The following is an 18,334-nucleotide window of genomic DNA, read 5'->3' as shown; positions in this document are numbered from 1 at the left end:
TCAAGCCCCGGCATCAGGCTCTCTGCTCATTGGGGAGCCTGCTTCCCTTCTCTCTCTGCCTGCCTCTCTGCCTGCTTGTGATCTCTGTCTGTCAAGTGAATAAATAAAATCTTTTAAAAAAAGAGAGAGAGAGCGAGAGCGCACACAGAGGGAGGGGCCAGAGAAGGAGACGGAATCTTAAACAGACTCCCCACTTAGCACAAAGCCTGACACAGGGCTCAATCCCACGACCCTGAGATCATGACCCAAGCCCAAACCAAGAGTCAGCCACTTAGCTGACTGCACTGGCCTTCTTTCAGCGGACTGGTCTGGGATGTGTCTGGATCAGGTGAGGCTTGATCCAGAGCTCAGCCAAGTACCTGATTCTTAATCTTTACTTATCAACTCTACTCTCTCAGTGTAGGGTCCATCTCCAAGGAGGTTTCTCCTTGTGCAGTACTGGAAACACAAACCACTGTAAGAATGTCGAGCATAAGGAAGTAGTAGGAAATGAAGGCGTGTGTGTTGGAAGGGATGGCAGAATGGAAACCAGGAGACTTCTACTGTATCTGCCATCCAGACCTACTTGTAGACTGCATCATCTTTTAAATCTCTTCCCCATTCATAATCTGACATTGATTCTCTTCGCTCTCATTCATTCATTAAACAAATATTTATTGAGCGTCACCTAGGTGTCTGGGCACGGGAAGAGCTGGAGTCCAGCAGTTAAGACAGCAGGCTGGGTTTATAGCAGCAGAAGTCTAAAAAGTAGCAACCTATGGTTTTTAGCTCTTCTTCCGGCCTGGCGTGCAGAAATTGGTCGTCTAAGTGTCAGGTTTCCTAAAACCAGAGCGTCCAGAACCTCATAGGGCTGTTGGCAGGATCCAGTGAGATAATGTTGGGGAATGTCTTTATAAATCTTAGGACACCGTGTGAGCGAGGGATTATCATGAATTTGCACCAGCGTGTTAGTTACTTCATTCGATTAACCAACATAAATCCTTAAACTATTTCATGAGATCTGAAGTAACAACGTAGGTGTGAGTCCCCTTTCTGTCAACTGTGTGATCTTCAGCAATGACCTAACTTCTCTGAGCCTCTGCTTTACCATCTGCAAAACGAGGGTGTCAGTGTGGTCTCCTTAGTGGGAATTGCGCCCAGTGAGATACTGCATGTGAAAAGTGCATTGTTCAGTGTAAATAAATGTTGGCTCATTTTGTATTTAGGGCAGATACTTCGGTTTCTAATTCTCATGGCAGCATTTCTATTTCTGTGGCACGTTTTTCCTGTAATATTCAGTTCAGCGTGTGTCCCCCTGGGGCTCCAAAGCTTCTGTTACCTTCCTTCTGAGATGAAAGAGTGAAATGGAGCAAGAGGGGCCCGGAGTACTGTGTGTTCTGGACATGTGATCAAGCCACGGCTCAGGTCCTCTGACCTCTGCTGTCCCTGAGGACCCTGATCTCTGGCCTGCTGTTTCATCCTTGTCCCAGAAGAATCCTCTGCTCAGGGATTCTCATTGTCCTGGGACTGGGTATTACCCTGCACTTCTGAGCTCCAGGCCCTCCAGAGAAGAGGTCATTGTGTCCAAAGGTTAAGAGTAATGAACCTCAGGTTTCCCCCTTCATGGGACAAAGCAGAGGCTGGGCAGTGTGCATGCATGCAAAGAGGGACCCCTGGAGATTTCTGGGGTGCCCAGAGGGCTGGGGGCCAACTGATCAGGAAAGGGTGCGGGGAGAGATACTCAGAGGGGGCGGTGCTCCGAGAGGCCAGGGTACCCGGGTTAATCATCACTGTGGCTCAGATAAGGCCCGGCCAGGTAGAAGCAGAGTTAGCGTGACAGAGTGTTTGTGTGGCTGAAGACGCAGGCACGACAGGGTGTCCACAGCGTGCGACCATGTCGGGCACAAAACACTTTCAACATGTGATTGAGACCCCAGAGCCCGGCAAGTGGGAGGTGAACACCCCCGCCCCCGCACCTCCCCTTCCCCCGCTTTCTCCATGTTGGTCTTCTGCACTGATTTCTAGAATCATTTCTCATCTGGATTTCCCTCCACCCTGGGTTTCTGTTTTCCCTCTCCTCCTTCCCATCTTCCTTCCTGACCTTCCCCTATTAGGCCTGAGTACCAAGTTCAGGCTAAATCCTTGGATGGCATGTGTGTGTGTGTGTGTGTGTGTGTGTGTGTGTGTGTGTGTCCCCAAACCTTGTGCCTGCTGCCGCTCCCACCTCCAGCTCCAGAGGCGCGAGTGAGGCCTGGGCTTCCTGTCTGTGTCCTTGTGCCCCTGCCCTCTAGTTGTCTGGGTATGAGGCAGCCCTGCCAATCACAGAGAAGTCAAACCCACTGACCCAGGACCTCGACAGAGCAGAGGCCGAGCAAATTGTTCCATTGCTGGGACAATGTGATGCTGAGATCTTCCAGGAGGAGGGGCAAGTCATGCCCACAGACCAGGTAACCCAGACCCATCCCCTGGACACTGAAAATAAAGATGCCAGCTCCATGCCAATGGTCCTTAGTGTTTGAAACCTGAGAGCCCCTCCACCCCACCATTGACGAAGTGGGTACTAGAAAACAGAAAGGGTTCGAGCAAGGAATTTTGACTTCACTCTCACTAATTAGACCCAGCTGCATGAATGTGGAATGACAGGGAAAGGATCCGATTCCAGAATACCTGTGTGTCAGTCCATTCAACAAGCAAGGTAGATGGACTAGTCCCAGGGTCAGCAAACCACGCTGGCCAATCATGCCACTGCCTGTTTATGTAAATAAAGTTTTATTGAGACACAGCCATTTGTGTTTACATAAGATCTATGGCGACTTCATGCTACAACGATAAGGTTGAGTATTGCATAGAGTTCACAGGGGCCCCAAAACCTAAAATATTTACTGTCTTGCTCTTTACAGAAGAAGCTGACCCCTGGACCAGCCCTTTGCCACTTAAGCATGGTCCTTGCTTAGCAACATCAGTATCATCTAGGATTCGCTAGTAATGTAGAACCTCGCCCCCCACCAAGACCTACTGACTCTGAATCTGCATTTTAACAAGATTCCAAGCACTGGATTTGGTGACCCCAATTTTCTCTCACCACTGTAGTATACGATTTTAACAATTCACTAAGCAGAAACAGGTCGAGCAATGCTAGATGCGGAAGGAGACACACACGGAGGGCAGGACACCGACCTTAAGGAGCATACAATTTAGTCCAGGAGTTTTGAAACTTTACCATGCAGAGGATTTCCTTGGGGGAACGGGTTAAAAATACAGGATCTTTCAAGGCAGATCCAGTAGATCTTATCCGGGCCTGGGACTGTGCATTTCTAACAAGCACTCAGGAGGATTCTGATGCTCCTGGGCCTCAGGAAACACTAGAGTAACCCCTGCACTCTCATCATACCCTTTTTCTCCCCCTGCCATCAGGTTCCCTTTGTGGCAGGCCAGGTGGACTCCGGCATGGACAGCCCAGGCACCTTCTTGCCAGTCCTGGTTGGTTTCAGCCCTGTGAACATGGCCAGGTGAGCCCACTGTAATGAAAGGCAGTGATGGGCCAGGCCCCTGGGGGAGGCTGAGAGGAAACCTGTCAAAATCTACAGTACAGGGGTGCCAGGGTGGCTCAGCGGGTTAAAGCCTCTGCCTTTGGCTCAGGTTATGATCCCAGGGTCCTGGGATCAAGCCCCGCATCAGGCTCTCTACTCAGCATGGAGCCTGCTTTCTCCTCTCTCTCTGTCTGCCTCTCTGCCAGCTTGTGATCTCTGTCTGTCAAATAAATAAGTAAAAATCTTTAAAACAAAACAAAACAAACAAACAAAACCAAAATCTACATTACAGCCACGAAGAGGAGGGCATGGTGGCTATGGTCTTACTCACCGCATCTCAGAACATTAGAGTAAATACAGACTGTTCCTGAGCTTAGGAGGATTTTGTTTTTGGTGGGTTTTTGTTTTATTTTGTTTCTGGTTTTGTTTCATTTTTTTTGTCCACTGGTTGATGTAGTCTCTTGTTTCGGGAAGGACTGAAGGCAGCTTACAGAGGCCACATCAAATACCAGAAAGCAGACATTCAAAACAGGAATGAAGAGACAAGGAAAACAAGGCCCAGGAGATAGAATAGGGTCGGGACTATGCGGACCCCAAAGAGAAGCATCTGTTCAAAGGAGCCGTGGGTGCTGAGTGGCCTCTGATTCCCCTCTGCTCCCTTATTGTAGCAACCATTCTCCTTTGTCATCCTAGGCTCCCTTTGGGTCCCCCTGTGGCTATTCAAACCCCCACCCTGTCCCCCTTTCCTGAGGACTCTGTGCCACCCAATCACCTCCGCCATATTCTGTATGTAGATGGCCGCTTTGATCCCAGAGGTCAGCATGTGAAGCCGATAATGCTCAGGTGTGGTTCCCTGGATGTCCAGCCTCAGGAGTGTTAAAGCAAGAAGAACGTAGATTCGTAGGCCCTTGTGTGAGAGAGCTCGGATGTTGTCACTTTGGGGTGAGGCCCTGAAATACCTTATTTTTTGAGACCATCCCTGGAGATTCTGGTGCCCAGCCAGGTGCGGGGAGCTCTGCTGACTTCACCATTGGCGTGGGCCTCTTGATGAAGCTGAAGGCTTCCTGTCGCTGGAATGTTCCAGGGAAGTCTTGTAGATTCCTCAAGAGCAGCTCTGCACATGCAGTGGTGGTCCTGGGGGGAGAGGCGGCTGGGTGCTTTCTGAGGACCTTTTCTCAACTCCCAGATTCCAGGCTTGTAGCGTAATTCATGTGAAGATATAAAGGAGTCTGAGGTACTTTTAACCCTGCTCCTTTTAATGGAGGACTCTCCTTCACCAAAAATGTATGTACTGCAGTGGATGCTAATTTCAGGCCCTGGGACTAAGTGAAATGACGGATTCAAACAATGTGGGTGTGGAGATCTTGCAGTTGTTCCTTAAATCAGCGGCTCCCAAACTTGGCCGAACTTCAGAGTCGTCTGGGAAGCATTTGAAAAATACAGATTTGGGGGCTCCACTCCAGAACTCGTGAAACTGACTCTCAGGCTGGGCGTGGTATCCAGAAATGGGTAGTTTAAAAAAACAACAAACAAACAAACAGAAAAACACCAACCCAAACTCCCCAGGTGATGTTGATGACTAGCAAGTTTAGGGATCTCAGTGTTAAACCGCACAATGAACCCTGGCTCCGGGCTCTGCTTAGGTCTCTAGGGACTTTCCGAAGTAGTTGGAGGACAAATGACAGGAAAGACTTTTACAAAATGGGCGTGCAATATGTGACATTTGCTTGCCCTCGAGGAAATACAAATGAAAAAATACAAATGTAGTTAAAGAAGGGACATTTTGCAGGGATGGGATGATGAGGGGAGGTTAGGGAGGCCTTATACAGAGGTAACTCTCTGAGCTCCTGCCACAGTGGGTCAGTGGCCGGGTATCCCCTAGCAGGGTTGACCAATAGTGGTCAACTACCCAAGATCTCCGTTCTTTGAGATTCCATGGTTGCACCTAAGCAGGTAACAAGCCTGATATTCTCTCGTCCCCTTAGCACATTGTTTTGGTCATGGTTAATTTATTCGAGAAATGTTTGCCAACTGTTGGATGGTACGCATCATGCCGTGTAGCTGTGCTCCTTCGGCAGGAGCGGTTGTCCCTCCCTCAGGTAGTGAGGGGTTCACTCTTTGGGGAGATGGCCAGAATATATTTCCAGGAATGGGAAGGGCTTCTGATGGACCTTAAGACTGAAGATCAAGTGGCAGTTTTGACATTCTGATGATAGGCACTCCTCCAGGGGCCTACAGAGAGCTGTGGGTTTTGTGGCCATGACAGTGGGACACGGGCAAGGACGGGGGCACAAGAAAGTTCTGGTATCAGGCTGGAGCTTTAAACTTGAGTGTTGGCTTTGCTCTGGGATTAAATTGCTGAATATTTTACTAACCCTTTTCCTTGGGGTTCAGGGACACGGTGCCCCTCTGAGCTCTAAAGCACATCTCTAGGAGAATGTTGACCTTAGACCCCAATCCCAATGTGGTCTTTGATCCCGACTCTCATCTGAGGCCCTTCCTTTAGATTCTCACCATCTCCCCACGTCTCTCTCTCTGTGGGCCCAGGAAATGACCCCATAGAAGACTGGAGTTCCACATTCCGACAAATAGCAGAGCGCATGCAGAAGCTGCAGGGAAACTGGAAGCTTTCGGGCTCAGTCCTGCTGTTGGGGTAGGATCCTCCCCACCCTCACCTAGGGAATGCTTGCCGCCTCCTGGATGCCTCCGATCTTGTTACGTCTTGTCTGAATTCCTGGCGTACTGTGTCAACTAAAATGTCGTAAAGCAAATCCTATTTTCCCATTTCCTCTTTCACCTTAAGATGTTGTATTTCCGTCCTGACCCTGTCTGCTAAATCCCTCATCATTAAACAGCTAACCCATCTAGGGCAGGTTTCCAGTTTGAAGAACCTCTTTTGCATCTGTGAGTAGAGAGGATTGAATAGAAGGGTGAATTGCTTTCTGATTCTCTTACATTTTCGTTTCAAAGGTGGGCTTTAAAACAATGGGATGCAGTTTCATTCTTCTGCCTTCCTAATCCCCTCCAAAAACTGGGTGGACCTTCCAAGCCTCCATGCCTCTGCATCTCTTTCTCTGGATTGTGGTTTACCCTCACTTTGACTTGACAAGGCCCTGAGTCGAGTCCCTGCCCCTGGGCCTCTCTGCCAGGGATGACATTTTCCTTGCTTTTCTGTGAGATGGGAAGGCAGCCGCCTCGTGTGAGGTCTGTGTCTTTCAGCTCTGAGGCACTCATCTCTCCTCCCATCTGCAGTTGTTTACTTTTAATCTCCTTTCTCGGTCACCAATTTGATCATTCTCTTTGCAATAATCTCTTTATGCTTGGTGTGTCATGTTACATCCCTGTCCATTACAATGGCTGCTTCATTGGTCTGTCCAAAGGACCTGAAATGTGATGTTTGCATTGACAAACCGGTATTAAAAAATTGGAGGGTTGGGTTGGAAGAAACGTCTTGAAAAAACAAAACCCTCTCCAAAAAACACTTATTTCCTGCTAACGGGACACTCAGTCACTGTGGCCTCCTCCTTAGAGTCCTGAATGTGCCATGGAAATGACCAGAGGTGGCCCTTACCCTCTTTCTGCTTATCTCAGTGAAGCCCACAACCCAGCCCTCCTCATAGCTCACTGGATACCCCCAGTCCTGCTGAATGCAGACCCAGTGGCCTCTAGCCAGAGCGAATGCACAGGAATCGCTAACCAGACTCTGTGCCAGGGGCCTCTAGCCAGAGCACTTGCCCAGCAGCCACTAATTCGTGAACAACACGATCCTACTTCCTCTCCCAACCTCTCCCAGGTGTCATCACCTCCTTAGCCTGAGGGTCTCAGTGGCTCCTCCCTGATGAAAGGTGGAAGCTCAACCAAGATCCTGCTGGAAACCTTGCTACTGGCTGCCCATAAGACTGTGGACCGAAGCATCGCAGCCTCTCAGAGGTAGGAGAGCAGTCAGAGTCGGGCAGGGAGGGGGTCGGTACGGGCTGGGGAATGGCAAGTGCAGACGCAGAGACAGAGGAGTTAATGGCAGCAAGACGGAGGCCCAGTACCACCGCCCCCACCGCACTCTGGGCTGTGGGAAAAGAGCTGGCCTGGGTTTCTTAGCACACAAAGTCTCACTTGTTTCCAGCGGACCCTGGGCTCCTCAGGTCCCACTGATCTCTGTGCCCACCTGGGACACCTAATCCCTGAGCCTACCTGGGACACGAAAGCTCACCTCGTTTCAGAGAGTCTTTGGCTTGGGGAGGGTCCAGGTCGTGCAGGAAGAACTCCTTCTGCGGGGGCCTGTGTCTCTGGCCTGGCTCCCAGAATCCCCGCTGACCTCCTCGTCCGCTCCGAGCCCGTCCTCCTCGCCCCGCTCTCTTCATGTCCTTCGGCCTCGGTTGGGTCTTGTGTTCTGCTCACGGAAGTCCTTTCCGTCCTCTGCCCTGCGTTCTGACAGGACTCCCCGCACCTCCGCTAGGGACCAGCAGAACTTAGTTGTCAGGGAATTGTGCCTTCCCCTGGGCAGGGCTGGGTACCCATGCTGTCTAGAGGGGGCCCTGGGCCCGCCCCGGGAGCTGGTGGCCTTTCTCCCAGGTGCCTTCTGGAAATCCTGCGGACATTAGAGCGGGCTCATCAGGTGACCTAGAGTCAAAGCCCGAAGATGGCTGCCCTGACGATGCCAGCCAGCACCAGGTGTGTGGAAACGTGTTAGGAGTGGGGAGGTCGCGTGGATGGGGGACTGTCCTGAGAACAGCGGAGACCCTGAGGACTCCTTAACGCGGTGAGGGGAGCAGGTCTGCGTGGTGGAGGGCGCGGTAACCTTTCTGTTGGTTTGCACCTGTGCTTGGCCGTGTGCATCTTGCTCTGATCCCTGATCTTTTCTCACTGCCGTGTCTCCTCTCGTGTCCTGACCTCTGGCCTGTGCTCATCCTGGAGAAAAAAGGCCGCATGTACCTGGTTGGCTGGCAGACCCTGGGCATCATGGCCATCATGGATGGAGTGGAGTGTATCCACACCTTTGGTGCCGGTGGGACCCCAGTCCAGACTTGCTTCCTGGCTCCTCCTGAATGCAAACTGATTTCCTCCCCCCATCCCCAGCCCATGGGGGTTCCTCATTCGATGTCCAGACTGTCCTATTTGAATAGGCATTTCAGTCAAATGCTCCTTGCTGTGAACCCCTACTCAGGCCTGGTCCCTCAACTCCCAGCCCCGCTTAGCTGTGGCCTCACCCTCCACCCCCCTTGGCACTTTCCTCCAAGACCCATGAACGTTCCCCTAAGCCTAGAATCAATCTTTCCTATAAAGCCCATCACTCCTTTCTCCCTGTCCTTAAACGTTCTAGACTACCGAGATGTCCGCGGCTTTCTCACTGGTGATCACAGTGACCTGTTTAACCAGAGGACTGAGCTCCTCCACCAGGAGGGGGGATGACGGGACATGGAGGAGGTTGTGAAGGTGACAGGTGTGCAGGGAGTGGGAGGTGAGGGGAGCAGGGGACAGGTGGGGGAGGAGAGCAGACAGATATGGGTTAGAGGTCGGGAGGGCGGAAGGCTCTGGATTCTCCCTCTAAAGCTGGCTCTAGTCCAGGGCTCTTCCCTCAACTTGCTGCATCATCTTGGGCAAAACACTTGACCTCGTTGAACCTCGGTTCTTCCATCTGTGTACAAACACGCTGTGTGAGAGGTCCTGTGAAGCCCTCTGTGGTCCGCAGGTCTGTGTGCGGGAGTTTTTCATGGGAGGGGCCCCCCATCTTCTCATGCCCAGGTTCCCCAGTTCTCCTTCTCCCAAGAGGACCTCCTGACGTGCATCTTGCCATCCCCCACAGAAATCGGCACCGTGGTCTTCATTTTCACCCTGGATGGTGAGAGGGAAGGCAGGAGCGGTGGGGTGAGCAGAGGGAGGCAGGGGAGTGACTCAGGGGAGCTGCCATTTTTCTGGGCTTAAAGCACCTGCTCCGAGGGAGGGAGAGGGGCGCGTGTCCTGACAGGACCGCAGGGAATGGGAAGAACAGCTTTCATCTCTGGCACCCTCCCCTCTCCTAGACAACCTCACGGAGGTGCAGGCGCTGGTGGAGCAGGTGAAGGAGAAGACGGCCCACATCCAGGCCCTGGCGCATAGCACCGTGGGGCAGACCCTGCCGGTGAGGGTCCAGCCTTGGGGACGGAACCTGGGGTGGCAGTTACAGCAACGGCCTTCCTGGGGATGCTGCTCTGGCTCATTCTCTCTCTGTTTCTCCAGACCCCTCTGAGGAAGCTCTTCCCTCCATCATCAGCATCACGTGGCCACTGCTTTTCTTCGAATACGAAGGGAACTTCATCCAGGTATGGGGAATGAGAGGGTGTTCTCTGTGCTGAGGGACTCAGAGGGGGAAGGGTTCCAGAAATTAGAAAAATCAAGTCTGGGGTGCCTGGGTGTCTCCACAGGTTAAGCCTCTGCCTTCGGCTCAGGTTATGATCTCAGGGTCCTGGGATTGATTGATTTCACACTCAGGAAAAAGGACCGTGAGTACGACTATTGAATATGCAGACTGTGTTCAAATTTCCCCAATTATCTCTGTATTATTTTTATTTCCAGGTCTAGGATCCAATCAGAGATAAACCATTGCACTTTGTTATTAGGTATCCTTAGTTTTCTTTAATCTAGATGAATTCTTTAGCTGTTTTCTGTGTCTTTTATGACATTGATAGTACAGGAGTCTGACCAATTATTTTCCCGAATGTGCTTCACCTTGGATTGGCCCGATTGTTTCTTCATTATATTCAGGTGAAGCGTTTTGGCAGGAGTGCCGCAGAGATGAGGCTCACAGACGAGGGTATCACATCGGGAGATGCCTAATGTCAGTTCCTTCCTTTACTGGTGATGTTATGTTTTATCACTTACTCAAAGTAGTGTCAGATTTCTTTTCTTTTTCTTTTTTAAGCTTTTATTTATTTATTTGAGAGAGGCAGAGAGAGAATACAAGTGGCAGGGGAGGGGCAGTGGGAGAGGGACAAGCACACTCCCCACTGAGCAGGGAGTCCATCGCAGGAGCCCAAGATCATGACCTGAGCTGAAGGCAGAAGATTAACCAACTGAGCCACCCAGGTGCCCTGGTTGTGTCAGATTTCTTCGCATCCTGTTCTTTAGTAATCTTTCACCCAATGGTTTTAGCATCCACAGATCATTCTTGGTCAAATCAATTTATTACTCTGGTGGTTTTTAAATGGTGATTTTTCTATCTTTCTGTCTACATTTAATCGTTGGGATTCTTCTGTAAAGAAAATCTCTCCCTTCTCTCCCCACACCATCTACATTTATTTAGACTCAGTGTGGAGCCATGAAGTTTTTTGTTGTTAAATGTGTTTTAACCCATTCCTGTTATTACTGATTTTAATACTCAAAATGAGAGCTTATTCAAGCTGGCCCCTTTGTCATTGTGACATAGTCACATTAGTGTTGGAACACTCTTACTGTGTTTCTTTTTGGAAAAAGAAAAAAAAAGCACCTTTTCTCTAATGCAGAAGAGTAGCATATGATAGTCTTTTGTACCTTGCGTTTTTTTCTTAACAAGATATCTTAGAAACCACTCCACTTCAGTTTCTAACTCTGTTAATTATTACTTACCTGTGTGTGTGTATGTAGATGTGTGTCTGTACACTAGTGTCCCCAGCCATCCATGTAGGGGAACAGAAATGTTGTCCCAGGTTCACCTTGTACTTTCCTAGTTCCAGTCCTGGCTGGAATCCGTAATTTTCAAGGAGCGCTGATGGTTGTCCTTGGGGATCAGTACAGCAGTTCTGCCTTCTCACGGTTGTGCTTTCCACAGCTTCATTTACTCTAATCTACTGGTAGTCCAGAAGCAGATGACCCCCTTACAGATTGCCAAAGGGTCGGTAGTAGTCTAACCCTATGTCACGATGCCTACGTCATTCCCGTCCCTCCATGTCATGGAGCAGCCATTTTGTCATCTCATATCGTCACCAGAAGGCGAAGGATGAATACAGTACAATAAGGTATTTTGTGAGAGAGACCCCAGTCACATAACTTTTATCAAAGTATGCTGTTATAATTGCTCTATTTTATTATTGGTGGTGTTCATCTCTTACTGTGCCTAATGCATGAACTAATCTTTATTGTTGGAATGTACGATAGGAAAAAATGGTATGTGTATGGCTCCGTACTGTTCGCAGTAGTGGACATTTACAGGGGGTCTGGAACTTATCACCTGGGATAAGTGGGGGCTGTTATATTTAGAAACCTAGGTGCTAAGTATGCTCACTGCTACTGCTGACTTTGCCTCTAAGCAAAATTCTTGGGTAGAAAGAACAAGGAAATACATGGACACCTGGGTGGCACAGTCAGTTAAATGCTGGACTCTTGATTTTGGTTCAGGTTATGACCTCAGGGTCATGAGATTGAGTCCCGCATCTGGTTCCAAGCTCAGCGTGGAGTCTGCTTGAGATCCTCTCTCTCCCTTTGTCCCTCTCCCTGCTTGCATGTGCGCGCGTGCACTCTCTCTTTCTCCTCTGTCTCAAAAAAGAAGGAAAGAAAGAAAGAAAATGAACCAACGAACAAGGAAATACAGTTGATCTTGAACAACATGGGGGTTAGACGCATTGGCACCCCACACGGTTGAAAATCCCCGTATAATGCTTGACTCCCCTAGACTTAACTAATATCGTACTCTAGACCAGAAGCCTTCCCAATAACATAAATACTCAATTAACACATATTTTTAAGTTATATGTATTATATGCTGTATCCTTACAATAAAATAACCTAGAGAAAAGAAAACATTAAGAAAATAATACAGAGGGGTGCCTGGGTGGTTCATTCGTCAAGCGTCTGTCTTCTGCTCAGGTCATGATCCCGGGGTTCTGGGATCAAGCCCCGCATTGGCTCCCTGCTCTGCAGGAAGCCTGCTTCTCCCTCTCCTACTCCCTCTCTTGCATTTCCTCTCTTGCTGTGTCTCCGTCTGTCAAATAAATAAATAAAATCTTTAAAAAAAGAGAAGAAAAGAAAACCATACAAAAAATTCATTTGTAGTACACCACCCTGTATTTTTGAAAAAAATCTGCATATAAGTGGACCTGTGTAGTTCAAAATCTTTGTTGTCCAAGGGTCAACTGTATATGTTTTTTTCACATAAGTAGATATATATATGTATATATACATACATACATATTTATGAATTTATATATGTTCTCCTACCTGTTTTCCCTTAATAAGAACGTTAATTCCCAGCATCGTCAATTTATTTGTCCATTTCCTTAGTCCTACAATAAATACCCACTTTGAAATTGCTACCCTGATTCCACTACCATCAACAAACTTACCAAGAAACAGTAGAGATTTCTTTGCAGTTCTTTTTGTCTCCTGACCATATTCCACAAAAGACACATAAAGTTTCAAAAGTTGCTAGGATTAGGGTGCCTGGGTGGTTTAGTGGGTTGAAGCCTCTGGCTTCGGCTTGGGTCATGATCCTAGGGTCCTGGGATCGAGCCCCAAATCTCTGCTCAGCAGGGAGCCTGCTGCCCCTTTCTCTCTCTGCCTGCCTCTGTGCCTACTTGTGATTTGTCTGTCAAATAAATAAATAAAATCTTAAAAAAAAAGTCACTAGGATTAAATTTTTTCCCCTCTCTGTAGTTATGTTATCAATATGATATATAATGAGTTTCATTTCCTTTATTTTTTTTTTTAAATTTTAGAGGGTTTGGGTTTTTTTTTTTTAGGATTTTATTCATTTATTTGTCAGAGAGAGAGACAGGGAGAGCACAACAGGGGGAGCAGCAGGCAGAGGGAGAAGCAGGCTCCTCGCTGAGCAGGAGCCCAACTGCAGGACTCGATCCCAGGACCTTGGGATCATGACCTGAGCCAAAGGCAGACACTTAACCAACTGAGCCACCCGGGTGTCCCTGAGTTTTTTGTTTTTGATATCACTTTGTCTTTTGAATATGTAAAACACAACATGGGTTAAAGTCAGACTGTATAATAAGGAGATGTCCCCTCCCCTTCACTCTTCCTTCCACCTGTTTCCACTCATCCCAGCAGGTAAACAATTTCTTTAGTTACTGACTTGCCTTCCTATGTTTCTTTTTGCAAAAAAAAGCATATTTGTATGTACTTTGCAATTTTTTCTTTTACAAGAGACACTGTGCTATGTATAGTCTTTTGTGCTTCAATGAGATATCCTGAAAATAACTCCACTTGGGTTTATAAAACCCTTACTCATTATTTTTTACATTTGTGTGTAGATTGTACATGTGCAAGAATGATTGGGGCAGTCTCTGATGTAGGGCACTTGGTTGTCTCCGGCGTTTTGCTGTTACCAATAATGATGCAATGAACATGCGTGTGTTTCTGTCATGTAGAAGTGTATCTTTGGGTAAATTCCTAGAAGAACGAGAGCTGGATGAAAGGACAAATACGTAATTCCATTAGATATGGCAGCATTTCCCCTCAGAAGGATTGTCCCATTTTGCTTCTTATACCAGCAACACAGGAGATTGTCCGTTTCCTATAGTTCCTTTTTTTTTTTTAAAAAGGTTTATTTATTTATTGGAGGGAGAGGAGGGTAGAGGGAGAGAGTCTTATGCGGACTCCACACTGAGTGTGGATCCCAGCATGGGGCTCAATCCCATGACCCTGAGATCAGGACCTGAGCCAAGACCAAGAGTTGGATGCTTCACCAACTGAGCCACCGAGGCACCCTTTCCCCATCGCCTCTTTAAAAGCATTCAAAAGCTTTTGAATTTTTGTCAATCTGGTAGATGAGATATTCTATTTCTGTGTGGTTTTCATTTCTATTTTACTTATTATGTGTTTGGTTGAGCATACTTAAAGGTCTTTAGTAAATCTTTTCCTTGGTGAACTGTGTGTTCATGTAAATACATGAAATACACTCATTTTCTAATGGTATTGGGATCTGGATGCTCCCTTGATTTTTAGTACTTTATTTCTATTTAAATATATATTTATTTGAAAGAGAGAGAGTGAGAGAGCACAAGCAGGGAGAGCGACATGCAGAGGGAGAGAGAGAGAAGCAGGCTCCCCGCTAAGCAATGACCTCCATGCTGGCCTTGATCATGACCTGAGCTGAAGGCAGAGGCTTAACTGACTGAGCCCCTGATTTTTAGTACTTTATAAATCAGGGGCATTAGTTCTTTCTTTCTGATATGCATTGTAAATATTTCATTTAGGTTTTAACCATGCAAATGTCTTTGTTTTAATTCTAGTGGGGTGGAACTTATTAATCCATTTTTTATTGAATCTGGACCGTGAGGCACAAAAAGCTCTCTGCTACCCCCAGGTTGTAAAGGGATTCCACCTGTGTTTTCTTCCAGTACATGTTTCTTCTAGTAAAAATGGTTTCTTTTTTCCTTTCCTTTTTTTTTTTTAAACACTTAGACCTGCAATTCATTAGTTTATTCTTCTTTATTCTTCTCTATGGGTTAAGGTATGAACCCAATTTAATTTTTTTCTATATGACTATCTGATTGTCTCTCTCCATATATATATATATATATATATATATATATATATATATATATAATTTATTTGAGAGAGAGAGAGCGAGTGAGAGAGAAGGTGCTGGGGGAGGGGCAGAAGCAGGCTCCCCGTTGAGCAGGGAGCCCCATGGGGAGCTCCATCCCTGGACCCCGAGATCACGACCTGAGCTGAAGGCAGATGTTAACCAACTGAGCCCCCAAACGCCCCACCTCAATACATTTTTAAAATTCATCTTTTCCTTTGTGATTTGAGGTGCAACCTCTATCAGATACTTAGTTCCCATGTGCACTGGTTTATTTCTGGACTTTCTGTTCTGTTTTACCAGTCTGTCTATTGATGTGATAATGCCACTCAGTTTAAATACAGAGGCTTATTGTGGGCTTAATATTTGAAAGGTTAATGCTTCTCTCACTCTTCTTTTTAAGGAGTTTTCTAGGTACAGTTGCTGCCTTTTTTCGATATGGACTTTAAAATGAATGTGTCTGGATTCAAATTATGTACACTTGAAAATATTTTTGTGTTAATGATAGTTCATGGTACAAATGGTTATTTGATGGTCAGTGACATAAATGATATAACCCAGATTTGACAGATCCCTTTCCCACAGGGCAGTCTGTGTACTGTATACTAGCTAGCTTCATTCCCATTGGTCAGATTTCTGCATGCACTCTTTTTTTTTTTTTTTTTTTGCCAAATGAGCCACGATATCTTTTTCTTGTTTTTATCTAAATTCCTGTTAGTTAACATACAGTGTAATGTTAGTTTCAGGTGTATAGTATCATGATTGAACACTTCCATACAACACCCGGTGCCCATCACAAGGCACTTCTTAATCCCCATCGCCTGCTTCACCCACCCCCGCCCCCTCCAACCTCCCCTCTGGTAACCATTGCTCTGTAGCTAACAGTCTGTTCCCTGGTTGGCCTCTCTCTCTCTCTCTCTCTTTCATTTTCCCCTTTGTTTTGTTTCTTAAATTCCACACATGAGTGAAATCCTACGGTGTGCATCTTCCTCAGACTGACTTAGTTCACTTATCCTCATAGTCTCTAGCTGCATCCACATCCTTGCAAATGTTCCTATTCAGTACTCATGTCCTTGTCAATCGCTCTTATTTTCAGTATACCCTCTGCAAGGGGTGTGTGTGACCTGCTCCTTCTAGAAAGCCAGAATAAGGAGGCAGAAATAGTGGTAGCTTGTTCCCTAACCTGGCAAGGACCCACTAATGAATCCCCTCAATTCGTTTTCTGGACTCTTTTTACAGGAATATATGCAAATATATAAGGGCAAGAGATGAGGGCCAAGGACAGGTGGGCTTTCACTCACAGTACCGTGTGTTTGCACAGTGTTTTAGTATTCAGTGTGCTTTCATATACATTATCTTATTCCCCCAAGGGGATGACTGTGGCCAAATAGGAAATGCCTTCATCACAGATCAGAAAACCTGGATTTAGGTCCTGATTCTACATATCACTATCATATAAACTTATTAAAGTGGCTTTTTTTTTTTTAAAGATTTTATTTATTTGTTTGACAGAGAGAGACACAGCAAGAGAGGGAACACAAGCAGGGGAGTGGGAGAAGGAGAAGCAGGCTTCCCGCGGAGCAGGGAGCCCGATGCAGGGCTAAGGATCATGACCTGAGTTGAAATGAAGGCAGACGCTTAACGAATGAGCCACCCAGGCGCCCCTCAAGTTAATTCTTTTTATTTTTTAAGATTTATTTATTTATTTGAGAGAGAAAGAGAGAGTACAAGCGGTGGGAGGGGCAGAGGGAGAAGGAGAAAAAGAATCTCCAGTGGGATCCTGACACAGGGCTCCATCTCCTGACCCTGAGATCATGACCTGAGCCAAACTCAAGAATCGGCTTAACCGACTGATCCACCCAGGTGCCCCTCAAGTTACTTTACTTTTGACCTCTAGTTTCCACAGATGTAGAAATGGGGATAAAAAAGCCTAGTTCATTGGGTTGTTACAGGGCTTAAATTGAACTAATTTTCAACAAATGTGTATTGATCAATAAGCATGTATCAGCCATTATCAGAAAGATTGGGGCTCTGGAGCAGAGTAAGACACCATCTCTGCTCCAGGAGCCTTTGGTTTAGTGGAATGAGTCCCAGGACCTTCACTCCTCCCCTGTCGGGCACCTGGGGGGGCAAAAGGAACATTCTGATAAGTGCAAAACCCTTCTGTGCAAGAACTCAGAGAAGAGATGTGTGTCCTGGGGGGGGGGGGTCAAAACCACAAATGTGTGACAGCAGCAGTTTTGCCGGGGACAGTCCTGGTTTACAACTACCGTCCTAACATCTAAACTCGGGGCTGGTCAAACAAATTCCATCTGTATTGAGGTCCCTGGTTTTTGATCCCTGGGTTCCTGTCTGACAATAGGGCCCTCTGCACCCTGCTGCTCTCCCATCCTCTCATTTCCCAGACCCCCGTGTGTGTGTGCCCTGTTCAGAAGTTCCAGCATGAGCTAAGCACCAAGTGGGTGCTGAATACCGTGAGTACAGGGGCCCACGTGCTTCTTGGGAAGAACCTCCAAAACCACATGTTAGACCTGCGCATTCGCAACTCCAAGCTCTTCTGGAGGGCGCTGGCCATGCTGCAGGTAGGCGGCGATGGGACGTGGCTGGCTGGGGCCTGGCCTCCTGCCTGGGCTGCCGCGGAGCTATGGACGTGTGTGGGGCTAAGGGCTGACTTTCCTCCTGCTGTTGTCTTACTGGGCTCATCCTCTCCTCTAGGGAACGCATGTGCATGCTTGGGGCATGCCTGTGAGATTATAACTATCAGACAATTCTTTCAGTTACAAGTATGGGACAGACACCTAGTTCTGTGTAAGCTAAACGAGGCACATGACTGGTTCACGTAACTGGGGTCCCAGGATAGCCAGATCCCAGTACTCTAAACAATGTACTCCAGAGAATGTCAGCCTTGAGCTTTCTTCTAGGTTGCTCTCCTTCTCAGGCAGCTTTTCTCCAACAGGTGGCAAACGGGGCCCCAGCAGTGCCGGCCCTGCATCCTACCAATGTAGCAACCCGGATGGATGGAGAGTGTATCTGTGCCCGTGATTCCCATGCATGCCTGGGAGGAAGGTGGCTTGTCTTGGGTCACATGCCATCCCTGAGCTGGTCACCGTTCTCCAGGGGAAAGCCGCCCTCTGCCCAGGCCTGGCTCATGTGCTCTCCCTGTGGGATGGCCCTGGAGGAAAGGGTGGGAAGTGAGTCTCAGTCAAACAGCCTGGCCTGAAAACGGTGGAACAATACCCTGCTGTGAACTGGTATTTCTGGGCGCGTGAAGCCCATGGAGGCATGGTGGGCTCACAGCACAGGAGTAGGAGGAGAGGCCCGGTTCCCGGGGCCACCCGCA

General features: G+C 47.7%; 1 pseudogene across 1 annotated transcript; it reads left to right on the top strand.

Moving 5' to 3' along the window:
* The first annotated feature begins 1,873 nt into the window (after nucleotides 1-1,873).
* LOC309870618 (glucokinase regulatory protein-like) lies at nucleotides 1,874-18,306 on the top strand (annotated as a pseudogene). Its single transcript has 13 exons — nucleotides 1,874-1,933; nucleotides 2,271-2,426; nucleotides 3,346-3,488; nucleotides 6,057-6,162; nucleotides 7,321-7,439; nucleotides 8,079-8,177; nucleotides 8,414-8,511; nucleotides 8,827-8,903; nucleotides 9,249-9,345; nucleotides 9,527-9,624; nucleotides 9,723-9,805; nucleotides 17,427-17,576; nucleotides 17,951-18,306. The product of its transcript is annotated as a glucokinase regulatory protein-like (transcript).
* The last annotated feature ends 28 nt before the right edge of the window (nucleotides 18,307-18,334 follow it).

The sequence above is a fragment of the Mustela nivalis genome (genome assembly GCF_964662115.1).
Source record: "Mustela nivalis genome assembly, chromosome: 8".
In the NCBI taxonomy this organism is placed as follows: domain Eukaryota; kingdom Metazoa; phylum Chordata; class Mammalia; order Carnivora; family Mustelidae; genus Mustela; species Mustela nivalis.
The sequence above is the reverse complement of the archived record's forward strand: the minus strand, read 5'-3'. Positions and strand labels throughout refer to the sequence as shown.